The 14,639-nt window shown below is 44.7% G+C and overlaps 1 protein-coding gene across 9 annotated transcripts in view; it reads left to right on the plus strand.

Annotated features, from left to right (window-relative positions):
* Positions 1-2,551: 2,551 nt before the first annotated feature.
* WDFY3 (WD repeat and FYVE domain containing 3) overlaps positions 2,552-14,639 on the plus strand; it is a 171,424-nt gene continuing 159,336 nt past the window's right edge. For 4 of the 9 annotated variants that reach the window (XM_066996494.1, XM_066996497.1, XM_066996498.1 and 1 more), the window contains exon 1: positions 2,554-3,223. The gene's annotated coding sequence lies outside the window, so the exon portion shown is untranslated. Of the gene's footprint in view, positions 3,224-14,639 lie in introns of all 9 variants that reach the window. The other 5 variants (XM_066996493.1, XM_066996495.1, XM_066996499.1 and 2 more) reach the window with 3 other exon arrangements.

Below are 14,639 nucleotides of genomic sequence, written 5' to 3' on the forward strand. Positions count from 1 at the left end.
TGTTCACAGGCTCTATCTTGCATAGTAAGTGAAATTACTGTCAAAACAAGCTGATTAAATCTGTGATTTTCCCTTGCTGCAGTCCAGAATGAAGATATACCCAAGGGGGGAAATCGTCTGGCAGTATGCATAGCATATTAGCTTAAAGATTTTCATGGCACAGTAATGAAGGAGGTTTTTTTTAAGGCTTGTAAGGAAACATCCATGTTGTTTCCATGTACTGAGATACTGTCCTTAGAAGTATTGTAGTAGCAACACTGCCATCTTTCAGCTTGGCCTTCCCTCAAGGCAGGGGAATGGGGTTGGTCTGATATTTGATAGAATATAACTAGATATAGGGACACGTTTCCTTGTGTGTGTATATGATGCATACCATATATGGGGAGCATCCTCAAAATGCATGCCCTGCAAACAAAACCTTAGTGTTAGATTTTGATCCTCATTTTCCATTCCTATTCTGTAACATTCATCATATGGCATTAGCTAACCCTATTTTTCAAGGAAAGCAGTGACAGTTACTAATTGTATAGAATGTGGGAAAAGGAGGCTGAAGAGAACAGTTGCATAGGGAGAAAAGTGGTTGGGGAAGAGGTTAAAAAGATGTTCCCCAAAAGTGGGGAGAAGGCATTTAGTTAGCAGGGACAAAAGATGATATACATGGTATAACCCCCTCACCTCCCCTTTTTTCCCAGGAACTGAACAATAACAAGTGTGTAAGAGTTTCTGCCACTAGGACTGTTACTGATATACTATGCTTAATTTCTCTCAGTGCTTATTGTTTGTTGGTTAGCTTGAGCCAAACCCATACAGGCATTGCAAAGAACCAGTGGTTTCTGTTCCAACCCAAATCATTAGCCCAGGCAGGTGTCCTGAGTTGATCTAAATTTTGCTCCTGTCAATACAATGAATTTAGGGATGTCCAAATACACCTTTACCAAGTAAAGGCAGAATTGTATAGGCAAGGAGGTTAATAATTTCTCCTTGCTTACTTTGTTTATCAGTTGGGGGAGGTGGTTTTTGTTTTGTTTCTTTGTTTAGGATAATACTTATATCTTCAGTGAGTGCAGGTTTTGTCTCCTTAGGAGCTGAATTACAGCTTGCCTCATCTCGGACATCCATGAGTCTTAAACATAGACCTCCTCTGCATCAACAGAAATGGGATGATTTCCACTGGACAGCAGTGAGTGAAAATGTTAAGTGGAATTGTATTTTTTATATTACTTGTTAGAAAAGGAAGATGGGGTAAATGGTGTTTACTCAATCAGTCCTCAGGTATAACAGAGTACCCAGTTCCACTTAAGTCATGATAGCAGAGGTAAGAAGCAATTCTCCTGGTTCCTTGTGATTGTTTACCCATAAACCGCAAAGGTCTTTGGTGGTTGGTGTGTTATTTCTTGCTGCTTTTAACCCTGGAGCTAGATTCACCAAGCTGCTACTTGATCCCTTCTGTGAAGACTCCAAGATGAGGCCACTAAGATGATCAGAGGGCTGGAGCACCTCTCCTATGAAGAAAGGTTGAGGGAACTGGGCTTGTTTAGCTTGGAGAAGGCTCTGGGGGGACCTCATTGCAGCCTACCAGTACTTGAAGGGAGTGTATGAACAGGAGGGGAAATGCCTGTTTACATGTGTTGATAGTGATAGGACAAGGGGGAATTGTTTTAAACTAAGATGGGGAGATTTAGGTTAGAAATTAGGAGAGAGTTTTTCACTCAGAGGGTGGTGAGGCATTGGAACAGGTTGCCCAGAGAGGTTGTGGATGCCCCATCCCTGGAGGCATTCAGGGCCAGGCTGGATGCGGCTCTGGGCAGCCTGCTCTAGTGGTTGGCAACCCTACCCAGAGCAGGGGGGTTGAAACTAGATGATCTTTGAGGTCCTTTTCAACCCAGGCGATTCTATGATTTTGTAAATGAAAAAGTAAACTGCTAGGAGGTGAATGGCTGTTAATACCTGACATCTTGAAAGAAGTGAGGAGTTACTGGAACAAGGCAGAATGCTAAGTGGTCACACATGTGGGCGTGTCTTTACCTTTCCCCATGAGGTATCTGAGCGGATGCAGGGTCCCAGGTGACACTGTAGCTGGTGTGTCTAGTTAAACTTTAAATGGACAATTTGTCTAGCTGGCACAAAGGAGTCCTTCAGCTCAAGGGATTTAACCAAACTTCTGGCTTAATTAGGAAAAGATTAACTATGTCTATGTTTAAACATCTGAATCGTGGATAAAATATTTCCTCTGTTGCACAGCTCAAACGTACAATCCCTTTTGTGTACCACAGCAGGAACACTCAGTGGACCTTCACTCAGTGCACATACGACCAAAGACTAAGGGAAAGCGCCTCAGCCCCAAATAGAAGTGGACTTCTTTCTGTCTTATGTTTGCCTGTTTACTTCCCTTCAGGTGACATGCAGGCTCTTCTCTCGAGGCAGGCGCCTCTCCTCTACACGTCAGGCTGCTGGGCGCCGGTAACGGGCAGAGGAGGGCGGGGGCAGCCCTGAGAAGAGGGGGAAGAAGAAAGGCACAAGGCGCGGCGGGTGTCTGCCAGGAGGAGCAGGATTTTTGTCTGAGGAGGGGGAGGCACGTAACTCTCCGCCTGACTCCACGGGACCCCGAAACTGCTAAAAGTCAAGCTAATAGCCCACAAATACATTGAAAAAAACAACTGCAACCCAGAGAGAGCGCGGGGACAGCGTCGGGGCGGTGCGTTGCCGCCCAGCCGAGGGAAGAGGGGCGGCGAGCTGCTCCGTGAGGGACCGCTCCCTCCGCCCGCCATTACCGAACCCCCCCGTGGGCCAGTCCGGCCGGGGCAAACCCAACCACGGGAGCGGCGGGGGCCGCAGCCAGCCAGAGGGAGGAGGAGGAGCCGAGGGCGGGAGGGAGGAGGCAGCGCTGGCAGCCGTGCGGGGAGGGGGCACTCGGTGCCGCGGAGGAGGAGAAGGACTAAGATGGCCACCAGCCGCCGCGGGGAGCGGCCCTGCTCCCTCCGCCCCGCCTCGCTCGGCCCGGCCCGGCCTTGATGGGGCCGCGACGACCCCGGCCCCAGTGCGCTGCAGCGGTGCCTCCCGCCGGAGCCCGCTTGGGCCTCAGCGGGGGAGCCGCCCTCTGGGCCCGGCCCGCGGCCCGCCGCGCCGCGCCGTGAGCGAGATCAGCTGCGGAGACGAGCGGAGGGGCCGCCCGCTGCTCCCTCCCCGCCCCGGCGGGCAGGGCCGAGCCCCCCGCCGCCGCCCGGTGAGTGCCCGCCGCCGCCCGGGCCCCGCCGCTTTGTTGTGCCGCGGCCGGCCCCGGAGGGGCCCCCCGCCACCTGCCGGCTCGTTCGGCCCGGCCGCAGGCCGTGGCGGCCGCCCGCTCCCCGGGGATGCCGGGGCGCAGGTAGCCTCGGCCCCCGAGTGCTGCCGCTGCGCGGGCTGTGCCCCCTGCTCCCAGCCCCCGGCCCCTTTCCATTGCGTTTTTATTGCCGTGTTCCCTGCCCGCTGGGCGGAGGGAGGCGCGCGGGGGTCTCCGGCGGGGCCCCGGCCTGCGGGGCCCTGAAGGGAGCTCGACGGCGGCGCTGGGCCGCTCCGGCGGCCTTTGTTGTGCCGGGGGGCGGCGGGCCTTCCCCCTCGTTTTGTTTTAATTTATTTATCTGAAGACCGTCTCCGACCCCTGCACCCCGAGGTGCGACAGTCGGAGCCCCCGGCGGCCGGCTGTGGGTACCGGGGGGCTGTGAGGGGCTGAGGGGCCGGCTGCCCCCCTGCGCGTGGGGTTTGTTCACCCCTCGGGGAGATCCACATAACTGGTGCGGTTTGCCTGGAGCCCACTTGGTAACTTTGGGTGCCGAGTCCCCGCGTGGTGTTCACCTTGAAAGATTAGGACTGTGGTTTCCTGCTGCGGTTGTGGGTGACAGTGTAGAGAGAGGCAGATGTAGATAAGAAACAGCGCAGAGAGCTGAATGTGTTTCTTTTGACCTGTAGTTTTATGAATGGCCCAAATGCCATTTGGGTAATGAGAACGACTCCCAAGGATTCTGCTGGGGACCTGTTAGTTTTGGGCTTTTTTACTAAGTGAGTTTTGGTTATTTGTCATTGTAAGATTCTGACAAGGTCTCTGCATACTAGAAGATTAATTTTCACATGGAAAATGGTAGGTTTCCTCTTAGGAGAAGTCAGTTTTGCACACTGCATTAAATAGGAATGATTGGCTAACTTGTAAACTTCGCCATAGCTGCGTGCATGTCCCTGTGCCCATTACAAGTGTGCGACAGACCTCCCTAGTGACAGTTTCCAAAAAGTGGTGGCTGGAGAGAGTTCATCACCTAAGCTGCCCCATAGCAGCTGTACAGCTACGTGAGGTTTCTGCAGTCATGGCCTCCTATGAATCTAGGCTGGTTCTGCAGAAAGCCAACGTGATGGCATCTGTGGCACTTTTTGGTGGTGTGCCAGATAATGCAAGCAGTGGTACCTTGAGGTTTACTATGTGTAGAGACTGTAGGGTTTGCGTGAACTGGTGTTTCTGCAGTATTTCTCACATCCTGTGTAATTCTGGTAGACTCGTAGCACTAGAAAATATGAAACGGGTTTATTGCTACCTGAATTGGCTAATTGCCGTAAGACAAGTAACTCCTTACTTATGTTTTTAGACAGGTATGTTTATAAATGCAAATACTTTGTGGAATTCCTGGCTTTCGTACTAGAAATGTGCAGCTGTGTTAATACAGCATTTTGCTCAGTGTTCCTGATAAAGAAGTGCTGATAATCTAATTTTGGGTGCAGATTTGGATCAGGAGCGGGAATCTCTGCACTCCTGTACTGTGGATCTGTTTAGTTCCACTAGAGCCAGCTCTGCAATACTGGATAATGTTGATAGTAAAATATTTGGGGTAGAAGAATGCTGGAAATACCTAAGGTGCTAGAGCAGACTATCTGTCAGTGAATGGTGTTCCATAGTTTGGTATGTTTTGGCCAGAAGCTGGACCCGTTTGTTTGCTTTTCCCATTTGCCACTTTTAGCTGATAAGCCTGGAGTAGAAGTGTTGTGTGGTTTGGGTCATATGGCTACAGTTACATTGCAGTTCTTAGTAAGCTGATGACATACTCAACTCAAATTGAAGCAAGGTCAGCATAGTGGTGCTGTGATACTTAATATCTTCAGCACACATTTAAAAATGTATTACAGTATTTCTATCTCAAGGTTTAAGTGAGAGTTCATCTTTCTAGTCGACTGTTTACTCTCTTGCAGTTTTGCGCATCAAGATCGGCCACTCTATAGTATTGTGTTGTATCACTACTGTGGAAAGGAAGCACTCTCATCTCTTGCTTTGAGAACACCAATGAGAAGGTAGTAATAAAAAAAAATCATAATGTTTTCAACCTGGAAATAACAAATGTAATTTAGGAAGCTGCGTTATGTTGTTTCATCGTGCTGCCTGTATCAGCTGAGAAGGTACCCTAACATCCCTCTGGGTAGGTATGAAAGCCTGGCTATTTAGCTCTGGGTTACTGGAGCGCAACTGTCAGAAGTATCATACATGGCAAACTTGTCTTCAGGATGCACGGATGCGTGTTGTTATTGGAAGACTTCAGCAACTTATTTCACATCTGCAAGCCTCCCTTTAACTATATCCTAGTTTTCTTCAAGGGTAAAAATTCTGGGATGCTTACTGTGCAGAGAACATGATGAGCGTGGGTTAGACGTTCTGCTTACTGTTTGAAATGCTCAGGACTGTCATGAGACTTCAGTAATTTTGGAGATCCAGCTGTATTTCACCTCCCAGACATTGACATTAAGTGTTTTGTAGGGTTGGGTCACGGGGTTTTACTTGGGTTTCTGAAGGTATACTAAGCAGTTATGCAAAGAAAAGCCAGTAGTGTGTCCCTTGTAAAATTCCTGCAGAGCTAATGTGCAGATGCTGATTAGCAGTTTTTTTCCTGTTTGTAAGTGATTTGAAGTTCCTATTGCAAAATACTGGAAATATTGGCTCAGCAGTGGCCTCTGACTTACAGGACTTCCTGCTCTAAGGAAGTCTTATATCATTTGTCCAAAATAAACATATTTTTGAGAGGAGGAGGGGGGATTACTGTTTACTGTGAGAAACTGTTTATCTTGGTCTTAATGTACCTTCCAGTGCTCACCTTTCTGACAATTAGAACTGCGGAAGCGTCTTTTTACAATGTTACCATAACAAAACTTGCATTTTGAAATGGTAAATTGAACCTGTTATTGGTCCATAGTACAGCTTCCATGTATGTGTGTGGGGTAGAAAATTGATTTCTGCGCAGCTTTATAATAAAGCTTTTAATTTCACCAGTTTGCTCATTTTTTTCTTTCTTTTTTTTTTATTTTTTTGGGTTGTTGCTAACGGCAGTAGTAAAGCATTTGAAATGTCCGGCTTGTGACAAATACTTACAGTGTTCATTGCTTCAAATTGTTGGCAATGCTGATTTTTTACAGAAAATACTTTTCGGTATTTTCAGAAAATGTATTTTGAAGGAACTACAACATTGGTCATAACTAAACTTTTGCATGTCACACTCGTGTAGGACTGGCACATCTCCTTGAAGAGGCTTCATTAACTTTGTACTCTGTTTTTGCAGTTTTCATCTTGAAATAAACGTTTGCACTCTTGTATTGCTACTGTTGACTTCTTTTTGACATTTTATGTCCTGTTGCTTGGCTATTCACACCTTGTTCGGTAGGATAATACATGACATAATTATAAGGCTCCTATAAATACTTGTCTGCGGGGCAGCTGATTAAAACAATATAGATGGCGCCGTTTCCTGCATTCTTGTTTGACTCTGTGCAAAAGCATCTGGTGCTATACATGAAATTCTGCTAGCCACTTGTCTCTCTTTATCTGTAGTCATCAGTGTGGGCTTGAGAGCAGCATCTTGGCTCAGGTGGTAGCACAGGGGTGACCCCACAAACTTTGCAAGACTGAATATGCTTTGGGTGGCCAGGTCTTCCACGCATGTGCCTGGCAAAGACCCTATGTTTTGCTTTGCAGTACGTCAAGCTTTTGCTTGCTGGCTGTGCCCCCTGTTCTCCTGTGGTGTTACAGCTCAGTGTGTACACCACCTTTCTTGACACTTGCAGATAATGGAGTACGTGCAGGCTGTCTGCGGTTGGGTCACCTGTCAGATGAGGGGGACAACGATTTAAGCAAAGCTAGAAGATCTGTAGTGTAGTTGTTGCATATCTTTCTTGATCTGTAATCTAAATTATACTGTATCAGAGCTTTAGAGGTGAAGGATAAATGGCAAATAGCATATAAAAACTGTTGGGTTGGTACTGTAACATTTTCTGATTAGAAATGTTATTTAACCCTGTTGTGTTTTAGAGTCATGTAATAAAAAAGAATTTTTTACGAGTGGTGAAGGGGGAATGACCTTCATGTGCACGTGGACTTCAGTTGGATTATCTGAAGCGTTAAACCACATAACCGTGAGCTGTGGGAGCTGGGCTTTTCTGCTTGGTCTTTGACCTAGCCAAGGGGTACCGGAGGGCTGTTGGACATTGCGTCCCTCCCAGCTCAGTGTGCCTCCTGTTCCTGAGGGCTCTGGTTAATCAGAAGCCTCTCTCTAGAAGCTGCTAGAAAAGCGGACTCAATGACGGCAGCTGGTGGGGAGGTTGCACCTTCGCTCAGGTGTTGCTCTCCATCAGGAAGGGGCTCACACTGATGGGGCTTGTGGCCTGCACCATGGCTTGCGGAAGAGGGGCAAAGCTCAGCTTTGTCCAGTGCCTGCAGAGAAGGAAGAACAGGTCTCGCTCCTTTTTCTATGGAATTTGCTCAAAATTGTCTGGGAGATGTGGTTTTGTGTTTGTTGTTTTTCCTCAAGTCTTTTGTGACTGATGGTTTCTTACACGTCTTGTTTTCTGTCACAAACAGCATTGGGGCAAAATTTCCTGATTTCTGTTCTGAGTAGAAGTGTGCAATTTTATTTATTTATTTATTTTTTAAATTGTGCTGGTGTTCTTGGAGTCTTGATAACAGCAGGGAACCTTTTTTTAATTTTTTTTTTTCCCAACATGTCAAGCAACGTTGAGTGTGGAAGTAGGACCCTCCATATTGAGATTTGGAGGGGAAAAAAGCTTGGCATTTAGGTGAAATTGAATTGCTCCCGTGTGAGCTAGACATCATCTTTTAGGTTCTTTTAAGGGAAACTAGCTTTGGTTGTTTTTTTTAGTTTTGGTGTTTCATCAATGTCCTGTGCAGGATTTCTGCCTGTCTTATGCATGTGACTACAAATGTTCTTGTCGTATTGCAGAGTAGGAATAAATTGCAGAACTTGCTGTCGCATGTGTAAAAAAGGATCTTTCTGATGTTTTGAAAGCAACAATGTGCTGTTGTGCTTGGAAAGAGTAAATGCATACAAGAAATGAACGATGAGTTAATTCTGAGTGGTATGAAAGCACATTGCTTTAAATTTGGGGGTAGACATTAAGGAATATAGGAGCAAGGTATGACATGAATGCGTTTCAATTATGGCAACAAGACATGCATGTATAGTTCTTGTACTTCTGCAAATATTATTATTTAAATGCCATGCATCTTATTACAACACAACAAGGAAAAAGCTCTGAGCAGGGTGGCTAACTTAGTGTGTAGACAGTAATAAATTTGAAAACAAGTCAAAGAAGTGGATTTTCCAGATATTCTTATTTCATCTCTTTCTCACTTGCTCTAGAGAAACTACATATGACGCTAGAAGTATCTAAGAGTCCAACTCTTTCAGATTGGATGGGTATATAGCAGTTGTATGCCTAATTTAAGGTTCTTATTTCAATTGTTCTACTAATACTAATTTAGAGAAGTCAGACCCTTTAGAGCTTTCTTTTGCCTATTTTTTTTCCAGCAGCTTACTAGAATAATTCCATAGCTGGTGGAAGAAGTTGTTCCCTTTCTTGAATCATCCATTTCCTCTCCAATGGACATAGCAGCTTTTGTTTTGCATCTGTCTGAAGCTTTGTGGTGAAAGGTTTCAGAGCAGGGGGAGAATTACCAATATCAGTGTTTAATTCAAAGCTGCTGTGACAAATTAGCCAATGCATAAAGACAAAACCTTCAGCACTGATCATTTTGTAGTAAAGTCTCAGGTACGTGTCTAGCAGTGGGATAGGTTCCTGCATCATTCTCTGATGTTTTTTAGGGTTCTTTGCTTTTGGGAAAGTGACTGGAGTAAGAAGGTGGATCAGGAGCTCTTGAGCAAAATGTTTTTCTGGCTTCATCTTGCACTGCAGGCAGTGGTATCACAATACATTAAGTATTAGATAAAAAACTTATTTTTTATCCCTGGGTAGTTCTACCTGGATTGTCTTATCTCTCTGTCTGTTATATCTCTTCCAGTATCGCTTTGCCAGATGGACTGTGGGTGCAAATGAATCATGCTTTATGTTCTTAAATTTCCAGATGTATTATTTTTCCAGCGAAGTCGTTACAAATCTTGTTATAATTCAAAGCAGGTTAAATTGGTTTGTGTAAAGCAGTAGCTGGCGGTGTGTTTCTGCAGAAGGTGGGCTGAATTTGAATGCCACTGTGAGAAATAGATGTTGCTTGCTGCCCTCAGCTCTTTCCAAGAACCAAAATGTAAGCTAACAGATGAGCTGTATTAGAAGGGAGGGAGTTGGTACAGCAGGAGTTTTCTAAAGTTTGTGCTTGGTTACTTGGCACTGTAGGTGTATCCCTTACTTAAATAAGCTGACATTGTGGAAAGAGGAAGAGAATTTGCAGGGCTAAGAGAATGCTCAGGGTGTCCAGAAAGCACATGGTATTAAAAAAAGAAAAAAAAATGTAAAAAAACAAACAAACAACGACAACAAAAAAGAACACATACCTAGAGACTGCACGTGCTTTTCAATCAAAAAGAAGACAAAATATCGACTTGTCTTGGTAGGAGAACTTCATAAGAAGAGATTTCGAGTGCTTGGATGATGGAAAATGCCAGAAGGGAGAAGGACTGTTTAGAATACCTGAAGGGGATACAGCTAAGATAAATCAGGTAGAAGTGTGCTTGGCAGAATCGATCTCTGTTCCTGTCCGAGATTTTTTTAGACTGGTTTGCAGTACTGCTGTTTGAGTTGTTCATAGTAGGTCTTCTGTACTGCGCTGGTGGAAGCTCTTTTTGCTTTTGGCTTTATTCAGAGAGTCTTTCAGTGGCCATGATGGTTTACACTGCTCCTGCACCCTGAGTGCAGAAAACTGGTGAGGGCGATTGTTACTGTATCATGCTCAGAAGTTATCCTTATTTTTTTGCGGAAACGAAACAAAGCGGATGTCTGAGGATAGCCAGGAGAGTAATGGGAATAAGGAGCTGGGAATTTTCAGTTCCCTCAGGCTGCATATTGTGAGCCCGGTTATCTGTTCAAGTTGTCTTACTGTTGAACCAGGGCCTCACTGTTCTGACAGTGGAATAATCTTATAAGACCTTTCTTCTTCCCCGGTTTGTTTGTTTTAGTGCCAAAACCTGTTGAAACTTGATGGAGTGGGAGAGGGTGGGCTTTAGTGTTCTGACTTGGGAACAGGAAAGAAGACGGCTTTCGCTGCAAGCTGATAATAATAGAACAGCCGCTCTCTACTGTTTCTGCACCAAGACTCACCTCCGTACCATTCAGAGTGCCACGTGTGGTCTTAGGCCTCCTCTCTGCAACTGCGTTCTTGCCGGGAGTTATTTATTTCTAATGGCATTTTATGGAGGTCCTCAGGTCTTCATTAGAGAGCCAGGGATGAGATCAAGGCCCTGCTTTGTATTTGCATGAGTGCACGCAGTATAGAATGTACCACATGGTAGAATGACAAACAAAGCAAATGGAGTGCATTTCTTAACGTAAAAGTTTAGCCTTTTGATGTTCTCTGGGTTGCTAACCTAAGAGTTGGTACGTCACGGTGCAGACCCTAAGTTGTGAGATTTGCTTAAGCAGTGGCTTTTAAAGCATCGCAAACGTGGAATAAGTTACTTTCCTTTTTGTCTTTTGAGCCTTGAGCATGCAGTTTGCAAGTTTTTCCCGCAACCCTGAGAGCTAGAACAGATTTGGTATATTCTCATGGCAAGATGCTAGGAGTTGGGCCGTGGCACTTACGAGATTTAGAAGGATATGGTCAGAGCTGGCAATGGTCTTGTTACCACTGGTTTCCCATCTTGAGAAAGTAACAGAGAAGTGAAATTCATTTTATTGGGGAGTTTCTTTGGGTTTGCAGAAGAAAGGATGCATCTTTGAACAGACAAAAGTAAACAATCTTTATAAACAGTGACATGGAATAGGCATATAAATAGTTTAGGTAATGTATCACAGTTTAAATGCTTGTACTTGAGTCAGTAGTTCTGCAGTGAGCTACCATAGAAACGTAAAACCAAGTGGATATGATCTAAGAAGATGCTAATTTGCTTGTTAATTAGGTTTGCAAAAGTTTCTTTTCACAGCTCTGAGTTGTGAAGGAGGATAAGCTAGTGAAGAATGTTTAATTTAGGATTTCAGTGGGTCATGAGGTAACCAGGGAGTCTCTTTCCGAGCTTTTCAGTGTTAGAGTTGAAAAGTAGAGCGGCAACGCTTGTTACTCTGACCATAGTAACTTTTGGAGACAGAAATATTTTGCTTTCAGTTTCTTACCAGGAACGTAACCATGTTTCTAGCAGTGTTGGATCAGGGTTAAAAAAGAAAACTCTTTCCTTGCTGTCAGTTAGAAATCCTTTGCAATTTCACTGGGGATACCTCCACACTTAAGGAGAAAGAAGTCTGGATGTGCTTGTGTTAGAACTGGGTTTCCTTGTTCTTTTGCCTAGGCTCTTGGTGTGAATTGGCAGAGCCTAGTGGTCAGTTAAACCACCGACAGCTATAACACAATTTTATTTCAGTGAAACACGTGTACATGTATGTGCATCAAATGCACACAGTGATCTGATTTTTTTTTTAATGAAAGCAGAGGAGGTGTATGTATTTACAAATCACATCCTTGGAAGAACATTTTCAATCAAACTGTGTGTGTCTTTAAATTGTTTTTCTTTTTAAAATGAGATCTGGACAGCATTTCATCACAATAGTTGATGTGTCTCTTGTAGCTCGGATTCAGCATGCAACATACCAAGATGCGGCCTTAGCATCCTGTGGCACAGGCAGAACCAATCTGAAAGATGAAGGCTGTCCTTGTCTTTCCCACCCATGCTCTCTTACATCATTGCCTAGGAAAGTGGAGGAATGAGGCTGAACTTGCAGCCTGTGGGTTTCTATAAGGACAAACGTTTCAAATGAAAAAGATAAAAGCCAGTAACAGTACAACGCACAAGAACGAGCTTATCTCAATTGTTTAAAAAAAAAAAAAAAGTGGTAATATCTTTAGTAGCTGTTCATGTTGAGAGGATTTCAGATCAGGTCTGTCCCCTTGCTTTATGCTGAGGGTTGTGGTGGAGAAGCGGAGATCCTTAAGTGCAGACCTGCTTGTGGTCTGCCTTTTGTAGCAGTCTGCTCTGAACGCTGCCTTTGAGTAGGAAGGAGGGGGAATTCCCGTGCCTCAGACAGTCCAGGGTCCCTGTTGATGGACATGTGTTTTTTTTGCTTTGGGTTCATTTTCCAGTAGTTCCATGTCAGGTTACCACAGAAGTTAACCTGCCTGTAAAACTATTACGATAAAGGACCCAACGTTGTGTCCAAAACCAGGCAGTATCCCTTGTTCTCTAGTTCTCTGTAGTCTGTGAGAGAAGGGATGTTGCTTTTAGGAGCTTTATTGAAACAGTGTCTGCACAGCTGTTTCTGTGCATAGTAGTACTAAGTGGCACCAGATTCGGCTCCAGTTTGACAGTGTTTCTTTGTGTGTGTGAAGAGAGAGAGGGATGTAGGCAGTTTTTGTATTGTTATTTCTCTTTCACAGGTGGCCTTTATGAAGTTGTTCTTAAAAGTGTGTTTAAAGAGGTACAGTGAACTTCTTGCTGCCTCCAAAAATGCACTTAGAGGTAACGTTCTGTCTTGGGCATTGTCCAAAATGCATGACAAACCACTACTTTTTAAGAGTCCTATTTTCTCTTTTAATCTAAAATTTATTTTGCTCCGTTGTTCTGAGAGGATCTCTGCAGTATCTCTGGGTGTCAGGAATGTGGTGAAGGGTTTATTATGGCATCAGCAATGGGGCAAGATTTTCCCTCAACAGACTAAGCGCTGCTGTGTTTGAACGCTGGTCTTTATTACGTGCTTGGAGGAAGGGCTTGACTTCATCACATTTTACCTGTGGCAGCTTCCACGCACTAGACAAATTTTGACTGGGAGATGTAGTGCTGCTTGGAGCAGGCTGCTTGCTGGGGTGTTGTAGCTGAGCTTTTAGGGACTGCCGGCCCCACTCTTTAGAGCTAGTGAGAAGTGATGGTGGTGGCGGGTGTGAGGGAAACTTTTTCGTTGGTTTAAGTAGCAGATGAAGATGGGGATCTTTCAGGTGGACTGCAAAGGTCTTTGGCAGTTAGGTGGGGGGGTCACTTGTTTTTTCATACTTTTTTTTTTAAATGATAGTAAAGGTAGCAAGACGCTCTGTTGTTTGATGGGTTTCGGAGTACCGGATGTTGTACTGTACCTGTATGTCACCGTGGGACCTGTGACTGACCTGTGGTTAGCCTTGTGCTGCGGCTGCTCTTCAGAAGGCTCTGTCTTGGTGGTGAGAGCGAGCACCTGGCTGTGATAGTGTCCATGACATCCCAGCGCTGGCTGAGGTGAGCCTCACTGTAAGCTAGCACAGCATGTGAAGGGCTCTTACCTCTGAGGGGGAAGGAGGTTGCCTTTGTGAGTTTAAGCAAATAAACTATAAACTATATGTCCTTTGACCCTTTTACTTTGCTCAGGGTTTACGCTCATAGGGATGAGCATGTAGTTAATCAGTAAGGGGGCGGAGGCTCAATCAGGAACTCTTGGACTTGACTGAAAGTTGAGTATTAACTTCAAAAATAGGAATAGGAACATGGGTCAGAATTCGTATTGCTCGTTGAAGCATTCAATTGCATTTGGCAAAATCAGTCTCTGAATAACCCAGGTTTCTAGAAGAGCTCTATTGCTCAGGATTTATGGGTGGTCTTGGTAGCTCGGAAGATAAAAAAGCACAGTGGGTACACAGCAGCATTTCCGTGTTCATATATGAAAACTGTTCTCCAGCACTTTCTGTAGACAAATAGCTTCTTTTCCTGGTTTACGTGAATAGAAAATGGAGGCCTGAGAAAGACCTTTATTCTTTGTCTGTTAATTTCCCACTAATACAAGTATTGCTACCATTTACATATACTGGGCAAGAGGGGTTTGTGTGCGGATACACTGAAAAATTTTGTAAAATTGTCCTTTTTGTTCTTTCTCTTGTGTTAATGACTATTGACATGGCCACAACCATTTTGCTAGTTAACAAGTAAAATCTAGCAATCAAAAGTAAAAATGGTAGAATAAATCCCTTCTCATGATGCCCCCTCCCCCCTTTCCATTTCTTTGGTTATTTAAAATTAAGTATTTTTGTAGGAACTGAACAAAAATGCAGAGCGGCAAGCAAATGCTAAGGCTGTAGGATTCTCTTCTCATGTCTGTCAGTTGATTGTAACTCTGAGCACTTGGTTAAAAATGCAGTTTACTGTTTCTCTCCAACTCTCTCATCAAGTACTGTCAGAATAAAGCTTAGACAGACTGAACAGTGTCAACAGAGAAGAACGGCATTGCTT

This window comes from Anser cygnoides, chromosome 4, assembly GCF_040182565.1.
Source record: "Anser cygnoides isolate HZ-2024a breed goose chromosome 4, Taihu_goose_T2T_genome, whole genome shotgun sequence".
Classification (NCBI taxonomy): domain Eukaryota; kingdom Metazoa; phylum Chordata; class Aves; order Anseriformes; family Anatidae; genus Anser; species Anser cygnoides.